The sequence below is a fragment of the Suncus etruscus genome, chromosome 1, assembly GCF_024139225.1.
Source record: "Suncus etruscus isolate mSunEtr1 chromosome 1, mSunEtr1.pri.cur, whole genome shotgun sequence".
In the NCBI taxonomy this organism is placed as follows: domain Eukaryota; kingdom Metazoa; phylum Chordata; class Mammalia; order Eulipotyphla; family Soricidae; genus Suncus; species Suncus etruscus.
In genome coordinates this window covers 34,270,875-34,280,529 of record NC_064848.1, presented here as the reverse complement: position 1 = coordinate 34,280,529, position 9,655 = coordinate 34,270,875, and the positions used below count along the sequence as shown (strand labels likewise).

At 34.5% G+C, this 9,655-nt stretch overlaps 1 pseudogene; it reads left to right on the top strand.

The window, feature by feature from the left end:
- The first annotated feature begins 1,660 nt into the window (after window positions 1-1,660).
- On the top strand, window positions 1,661-1,777 carry LOC126029563 (uncharacterized; annotated as a pseudogene).
- The last annotated feature ends 7,878 nt before the right edge of the window (window positions 1,778-9,655 follow it).

Here is a 9,655-nt window from a genome sequence, read left to right as displayed (position 1 = left end):
GCATGGATAAGAGATAAAACTATTTTCAATAAATCTGGTGACTAATAAAAGTTTTCAAAGCAGAGTCTATGCATTAATTCTCCCATCCAACATTTATTAAACATTGACTATGGGTTTGGTATTGTGATAAAAAGATAAAGCATAGCACAAAGAAGGATGCATCTGATCCAAGTTTAGATAAATGAGCAGCATAATTTCAACACTATAGCTTTTAACAAAGAACTATTAGTTCTACTTTTTAATCAATAATCTATTAAAATAAGCACTTAAAAACTGGAGACATTGTACAGGGTTTAAGGCAAGGCTTTGATACAGACTATGTCATTTCAATTTTCAGCACTATGTGGTCCCCAGAGCATTATTACCACACAGACCCTAGCAAGGTAGAGGTGGCCTGAAAAATCTGCAACAACTGCATGAACCAAGCAACTCTGCATCCTGGGCTCTCACATGATTTCCTGTCCTGTTTACCATTATGATGGGCTCCAGAATCCTAGAAAATCACACCTCCCTAATATATATGCTGGCGAAGGGATAGATGTTTGAAAATTATATAACTGAAAATCAAAAAAGTGATTTGTACAAGTGCAAAGAATTAAATATTTGAGTCTGGATCTTAAAGCTTCTCATTATCCTTCTCATGAGCATAACATTGGAAGTTGTTGTAATAAGAAAAACTAGGACTGGGAAATCTTAGTTTAGTTTTTTTCTTGTTAGTTTTAGGGATTATAGCCAGAGGTGCTCAGAAAGGTATCAATGCAGGTGATATTGCATAAGTGTACTGAGGAATGAAGTGTGGCAGAGATGGGGAAGTATCATACATAGGTTATCACCTGAGTAAGGATAGTGCCCGACCTCTAGAGCTAAACCTCTGGCCTATCTCCTAACGTTAAATTGTTTGGGGGTTGCACTGTGGAAGGGACAAAGTATAGAATCTGCTATTCAAGCTTGAAGCTTCATGTTTGATCTCAAACATAGTCCACATTACCACTATTATCTGCCAATGTGATGATGTACAGGGGAACAAATTTTTAATGGAAGGGGGAATATTATGAGAAAAAGACAAAAGTAGAAAATTGGTATGCTGGGGCCGAAGAGATAGCATGGAGGTAAGGCATTTGTCTTTCATGCAGAAGGATGGTGGTTCGAATCCCAGCATCCCACATGGTCCTCTGTGCCTGCCAGGGGCGATTTCTGAGCCTAGATCCAGGAGTAAACCCTGAGCACTGCCTGGTGTGACCTAAAAAATAAAACAAAACAAAACAAAAAATTGGTATGCTTGTGGGCAGTCACAAAAAATAAAAAATAATCAGGTGGCATAAAGTAAGCATTGGGGGCTTTGAAAGCAGGAAGTGTGGTTGAGAATGGGAGTTGCAGTTATAATATTCTCAGGTTACAGTGGTCCTATCTACTTTTGCAGTTGTTTTTGGAAATATGGCTTAATTCGATAAATTATTTTAAAATTATGATGATGAATTAGCAGCAGAACTCCCAGAAATCCTATGTCAACTTTTAAGAGATATTATATATCAGTCTATGTCTCACTTATATCTAACATTTAAGTATTCAAAGCCTTCTCTTTTAAGAGGACAAACAAGAATTATAGAACCATAAAGTAAAAGAATAATCTGATATTATGGATTGAAAGTTGAGGCTCTTTGTGCTCGCTTCGGCAGCACATATACTAAAATTGGAACTATACAGAGAAGATTATCATGGCCCCTGCCAAAGTTGAGGATGAGTTACCAATATAAATGCCTTGATAGAACTAAGTTTTGGAATTGTTTCTAGTAAAATGTTAAGTAAAAAATTAAAAGGAAAAAAGTACTTACATATAGCTATAAAAAGGATGTTATATTTAATGCATTTTTTCTGAATTGAGTTGTATTTATTATGAGGCACCATCATGCATTATTAAGAATTAAAAATAACCTCTAATTAAAAAATAATGATGCTTATTGAAAGATGTGCTCCAATTTTATAAATTTTAACTAGTGAACATTTTCAGAATCAATTAATATCCAGTATTAATTAAGCCTAATGAATTATAATAATTTATATTTCTCTTAGTAGGCCCTTAAACCAAATATTATTAAAATTACCTGTATATGAGGATCACCCTTTTAAACTGAGATATGTTTTAAATGTTTTTATATATTTTTATATAGGATATATGTTTTATAGATATAAATCATATGTTTTATATATATACCTGGTATTTATTTTTTATACCTGTCTCAGTTTAAAAGAATGAATCTTGTAATGTTGGGTTTAGTGGCTACTAAGAGAAATGACCCCTGAGTGCAGATGTGGCCCAAAATCCAAATAAATAAATAAATAAATAGAAATATCTGCTTACTGAATAATGAAGTTGAGGTACATATTAGTAATATAACATTATGCCGTTAAAAGAACTGATCAAATCATGCAATTTGTTGCAGCTTTACAGAACCGAAGGATCTTATGTTAAGTGCAGTAAGTCATAAGAACAATAACAAAAATACTGATTTATGGTATACTGAATATGACAAAGGAAAACACCAAAGATGAGCAATATACTTGAATCTAGGTTGAAGAGATGGTACGAGGCTGGCCCAAGTTCAGTCTCTATCTTGCTGATAGTGCCTGAATCCCTGAGCACAGAGCCAAGAGTAAGTCCTGAGCACAGTGGATATAGCATCAAAACAAAAATACAAAAACCTAAAAGAAGGATAAAAAAAGAAAGAAGGATACATCTAGAAGCAATATAGGGTCAAGTATCTGGGGCCTTGTACCCTTCTGTGATTTAGAGATGATCAATCTATATAAAACCTAAATTACTACATCCAAAAAAAAAAAAAAAAGAAGAAAATATATCTGTCAAGTAATCACACTGTGTGAGGTGAACTGGGGTCATTAATTAAGGGATGTGAACAATAGTGATGGGATTGGAAGTGAAACATTGTATGATTAAAAGGCTACTGTCAGCAATTTTGCAGATCACTGTGAAAAAAATATATAAAGATTATCAATATAAAATATCAATTAATTGAGAATTCTCAAATTCTATAGTATTTTTTTGTTTTGTTTAATATTTTAAACAAATATTTTAAAATTTTTTCTAAAATACCATTCTTTACATAATTATGTGTCTCTTTAAGTTTATGAACATACAAATTTAATGCAAGAAGCAAAATAATAGAACAGACTGAACTCTGCTGGATCTCAGATGCCAGCACCCTTCTGCCTCTCTTCTCTGCTGTCCTGCATTTTCGGCCTGATTTCATCCTGGGTGCGGCTTATCTGCCAGCCTGCCTTCCCATAAGCCTTCCCTGGAAGTGAGTTGACACGCCCAGAAAGGGAGGAGCCAGAGGAGCACGGTTGCTCTGCTCCCCTTCGCAACGGTGCACATCATTTAGCCAACGAATACAACCACAACACGTAGAAAAACCCGCAATACTAGTGTGACAATGGGGAAACAACGCGGGCCAGTGCCAGACATAGAGAATGAAGATGGCAACTCTGATGACTTGAGCCTGACCAACCACCTAGTCAGTCTCTCAGATAAGGAGTTTAGAGTTGCAATATGGAAGATGTTCAAAGAACTCAAACAAAGTATAGAAGAGAACGCAAAATAATAGAACAAACTAATAGAAATATATATTTATTTATATAAATAATAGAAAAGAATTCTTAAGGAAAGAGCATGTGATTTGAAAGCAAACAGTAAAATTCATATTGTCCTTTTAGGTAAATTATTCTAAATTTCCATTAATTAGTTCAAAAATTAAAATAACATTTCCTATTACATAATCATTGACAATTTTTAATTTAGAGTTTTTGCTTGTTTTTTCAGATTTGGGTTTCACCTGGCAGAGTTCAGGAATTACTCCTAGCAGTGATTGGGGGACCAAATAAGATGCCAGGTATTCAATCAGTATGGCTATGCACATAGCAAATGCCCTACTCAAAGTATTATTTTTTTAGTTTCTAAATTTAGTTTTTATCATGGAATTATATTTTATCACCAATGCAACCAGTCATAAAATACCACATCTATTAGGAAAACATAAATATGTTTTCCTATTCACTGTCTCATACCCACCCCCATAAACACACTTCAAATCAAGTTCAGAATAAATTATAGCTGCAAGCAGCCAACCCTATAAACTCAGTCTTTTCTGGAAAGAGATGTATACCAATCCATAAAAAATCATGGATATACCAGCCACATAACTGAAAACAACTATATTGGGAGGAGAGGGATAGCCAAGTTTCCATCCTGCTGAAGCCATGCCAGCTGCATTCTCCACCCACAACTGCTGCTTGAAAAATGGCCCAGCTTCATCACTCATTTACAGCTCTCAACAGGGGCACCAATATGATCAAAACTCCAGGTTGCTGGCATGGAATTTTAGCTAACATCACTAGAACTATTTGGAATGAGTGCAGGTATCCTCCACTCCCACCTGTCCCCTCAAACCCCTGGCCCTCTCATACTTCCCAAAGGCCTAGAAGTTGAAAAAGTGCCCCCACAAAAGCCATAGTATCAGCAGTGGTGTTTGCAATTCCTCTATAACTCCATTAAAAAAAATACTAGCATTCCCATAGGAATACATCAATTTGAATCTGAAATCATCTAAAATCAGAAATAAAGGCAGTAATAGATTGATAAAATAGCAGCAAGAGCTTACTAACTAAACTGTCTGACAATGACTTAATACCATAATTATTGTAAGATACAATAATTTTCACAAATTTTGTTATTCTGTTTTTTTTCTTTCCTCTATCTTTTTTTAAATTTTCTTTTCTAATAATTTTACCACCAGTTATGTGAATATTTCACATGTCATAATCCCCAGGGGAAAGAGAAAGCGGGTCTAGAGCAGGGCTGGCATAGGAAATAATACAGATTGGAGAGAGATGAAACAGGTCCAGGGATCTTTTCACCACGTGGAATGAAAAAAATAAAGCAGGAATATAGTATTTGTTAGAAAGATAGGACTACACACCTGAGTGGAGAATAGGTTAGGTGAAGAGTCTATCTAGAAGTTCTTCCCACCCAGGCGGGTTCTAGATATGTAAAAGAGGAAGCCATAATGTTTAAGGTTGAAGTCCAATATGTCATTACAGTTTAGGGCGAAGGCTGATGAATCCAACACACTTCCTGGAAAGAAATGTATTATTGTGAGTTACATAGAGGCCTTTGCATTAGTTCTTTTTTTGTATCTGTTCTCTTTGCCTTTTCTCCTCCCCCCTAGGCAGGAGGGGTGCTGTTTGGATCTAAATAAATTAGAGGTGGTTAACTGAGGAGAAAGGCTTTTTGCTGAAGGCTTAAAAGCTCCTGAATTGGAGCAGTTGGCTTGTCTGTAAACTGCTTGTGTTTGACTTTTTTGCCTCTTTTTACCTTCCTATCTGTGTGGATTATTTACTGCGGACTAATATAACTGAAACAGTTTTTTTCTATTCTTCCTAGATAGAGGAGATGGGGTTTTCCTTTTTGTTTTGGAAACTGTGGAATAACCAAACCTTAACCCTACATCCAGTGAATGGTTCATTTCATATTATGATCAATTGTAACTATGTGATGCATGGTCTTTAAATAAAAGAATTCCTATTAAGAAACAGATTATAAACATAAAAATGCTGCTAAAATAAATAAATTAAAATGTTATAAGAAGTGATCATGGGGCTGGCGAGGTGGCGCTAGAGGCAAGGTGTTTGCCTTGCAAGCACTAGCCAAGGATCAGGACCACGGTTCGATCTCCCGATGTCCCATATGGTCCCCCCAAGCCAGGGGCAATTTCTGAGTGCTTAGCCAGGAGTAACCCCTACGCATCAAACGGGTGTGGCCCGAAAAAAACAAAACAAAACAAAAAAAGAAGTGATCAGAAAATATATTTGGCTAGGAAGACCTTTCTAAGTTTAGAAATACAAAAGCAGCACACAATAGAAAATATTGATTTCATATGACCTCATGAAATCTTAAACACAGAGGAAAATATTCGTAATGTTTAGAGTTAAATTGAAAAAGAAGAATAAAGAGGGTACTATTTTTAAATAAAGGCAACAAGGGGCTGGAGTGATGCACAGTGGTTATCACTGATTGCAAGGACATGTGCCAGATTTGATCCCTGATATCTTATATGGTCTCCCATGCCTGCCAAGAGAAATTTCTGCGTGCAGAGCCAGGAATAATCCATGATCAATGCTGGGTGAGGCCAACACCCCCTCCCAAAGCATCAGTAAAAGCCTTTTGTTGCTGCATCAATGGATTTGTTTAGTAGATTATACTAATATCATTATCCTTGTTGTGACACTAGTTTTGCAAAATACCACTACTGGGAAAATTAGTTAAACATTTAGAATACTCTTTCTATTTATTTTTAATTTTAATTTATTTTATTGATTTGACATTGGTTTTTGATGCTATAAATTTTGGAAACATAACTTTAAACCTCTTTATGTCTGATGTCTATATGTGCATAGAATTCATCACATATATCATCAAAAGGTCCGATGCCATCACATAATAATCCTTTACCTATTCTTTTTATTCTTTTTCCTGCCTCCTCTTGTTACCATCATAGTTTTCAGAGTTAATATTATTTTTGACAATTAATTTTTTGGGGGATTTATGTTTCCTACAAGTGAAACTATCTGGTAATTATCTTTTGCTTCCTGACTTATTTCACTTTTTATAATCAACAAAGGCACATAGTTACTCTTCAAAATTGCTGAATAATATTCTATTGAGAATACATCAACTTTTTTAATCATCAAAGGATGAGCATTTAGGTTTAGTCTAGGTTTTAGCTATTTATAGAAATGATGATATCACTGGTATGCAACTAACTACTCTAGAATTTTCATATGATTGAAATATGGGATAGAGGGTTGTACTACTGGATAATATGGTTTGATTTTCTTTCTTCTTTTTTATGTTTTTGTGGGGGGGGGGGATGGACACACCTGGCAATGTTCAGGGATTACTCCTGGTGATGCTCAGAGGAAAAGGTGGAATACCCGGGATTGAAGCCTGGTCAGCCACATGCAAAGCTAACACCCTACTCACTTTAATATTGCTCCAGTCCTTTTGTCTTTTTTTAAAAATAACTTTTCATATTGTTTTCCATTGTGGCTACAAACAGTTTACAAGAATTCATTTTTTTCCATATTCTCATAAATTTTTATTTGTTTCTAGTCTTTTTGATGTTGGCCATTCTCCCAGATATAAAGCAATATATAACTGGTTCTGATTCACATTTTCATAATGATAAATGAGGGTTTTCTCACAATCAGAAGAATTTTTCATTATGTTTGTATGTCATCTGCAATTTTTGAAATAAAAGTCAATTCAGTGTTTTTGTTTTTTGTCTTTTTGTTAATTTCTATTTATTTAATTTAGGAATTGATTCCTTGCTGAATGTATATTATATAAATATCTCCTCCCATTTTGCAAGTTGCTTCTGCTTATCTACAGTTTCTTCTACTGTGCACATTTTTTTAAATTTAGTGTAGGGGTGTGAAAGATTAATGTCAAGGTTTGAAGCAAGTATTTAGTCATGAATTAAAATATATAAATGTGCTGAACATAATAAGAAGTTATTCTTCTGTTTGAGCCTGGTTGATCCCAAATGCCACAATTTTCCACTACACTGTACCAAGGTGTATATAAGTATCAAATACATAGAAAGTAATATCAAGGCAGATAAAAATGTGTGCAAGTGGACCACAGTACACAGTGAGTAGAGATATGCCTTGCAAGTATGAGTTCAATTCCCAGTTCATATATTGTACCCTGAGCACCACTGGGAGTGATATTCAAGTGCAAACCAGGAGTAAGCCCTAAAAACTGCCGGACCCCAAATGAAAGAAAAAAATTAATTAATTAAAATGAATGAAAAGATGTGAAAGTGCCAGAGTTAGGCAATGGGGCCACTGGAAAGTACACTGGAAAGGACTGCAGTGGTAACCAGCAAGTACCACAATCATAATTTGTGCCTTTCAATTAAGAATGAAATCACGGGGCTGGAGAGATAGCATGGAGGTAAGGCATTTGCCTTTCATGCAGAAAGACGATGGTTCAAATCCCGGCATCCCGTATGGTCCTCTGTGCCTGCCAGGGGCGATTTCTGAGCCTAGAGCCAGGAGTAATCCCTGAGCACTGCCGGGTGTGACCCCAAACCCAAAAAATAATAATAGTAATAATAATAATAATAACAATAACAATAATAATAATAAAATAAAATTAATTCAGTTATTATTTATTAAAAAAAAAGAATAATCCCAGGGGCCAGAAAATGGCACTGAGCAGAAAGGCGTCTGCCTTGCCGGCTCTAGCTTAGGACAGACTGCGGTTCGATTCCCCAAAGTCCCAAATGGTCCCCCAAGCCAGGAACAATTTCTGAGTGCATAGCCAGGAGTAACCCTGAGCGTCACCGGGTGTGGCCCAAAAAACAAACAAAAAGAATGAAATTCCAGGGAACATATGTAAACACCATATTTAAGGAGTGCAGGCTTCACTGAACCAGCAGTCACATTTATAAGCATCAAACCTGATGTTGATTCCCAGCAAGCATTATAGCTAAAAATATGTGGTTATCACAGACAAGCCATGTTTACTTCCTGCTCATCACAACATTAATAATAAAAAGAAGGGATGGAAAAAGAGGAGGAAATAAAGAAAATAAAATGGTTATTTTAGTCTAGATAGTCCATTTTTTGCTTATTTTCATTGTTGTTTAGTTTCCCAAATGCATCTTTAAGTTCTAAGTCCTAGAGCATATCTCCGATATCTTCAATGTACATGTTTTATAATTCCAGTTTTTATGCCCAACTATTAGAACAATTTTGAATTATTGTTTATGTATGGTTTTAGTCATAGACTTTCAGTTTATTTCAAAGTTCTCATTATGCTTTATTAAAACGTTTTCCTTTATTTCACTTATGAGCTCAGTTTATTTTTATGTAAATTAAATGCAGATATGTTCATGTGATTATTTCTATTATATTTCATTGGTTGATCTATTTGTTTTTATCAATCTTATGCTAGGTTCATTGATACTGTTTTATCGTAAAGACTGATGCTAAGAAATAAATGCATATATAATTTATTGCCTTATATTCATGATTTCCCATGTTACCATATACATGTTAAAATTTTCCTTACATTTTATTAAATAACATGGATATTTTGGCAGAAATCGCATCAACCTGTTTATTACTTTGAAGAAATGGATGCCTTCATATTATTAATTTGCCCATCATAAGCATGGGCTATATTTGCATTTCATCATATTTTTAATCATTTCATAACTTTCTGTGTTTATGTGTTTCATCTCTTTGCTAGGTGTTTTTCCTTCTCTAAGTATTATTAGTTATTTTGTAACTGTATATTTATTGTTAAATTCATTTAACTACTTGTGAATTGAAGTAAAATTGATTTTTACACATTGATTTTCTTACATCCCATTTTACTGTGTTTACATGTAGTTTCAAGTAGTTATGTAAGATTAGTTTTTCTGTGACTTTTGTTATGATCTTTAGGTTTTTTTAAGAATATCATGTAATTGAAAATAATAGTTTCACTTATTTTTTCCCCTAATTTGGATTACTCTTATATATATTTTTTAGTCAAATTGTTGTGTCCAGGACTTTCAATATTATGTTGGGT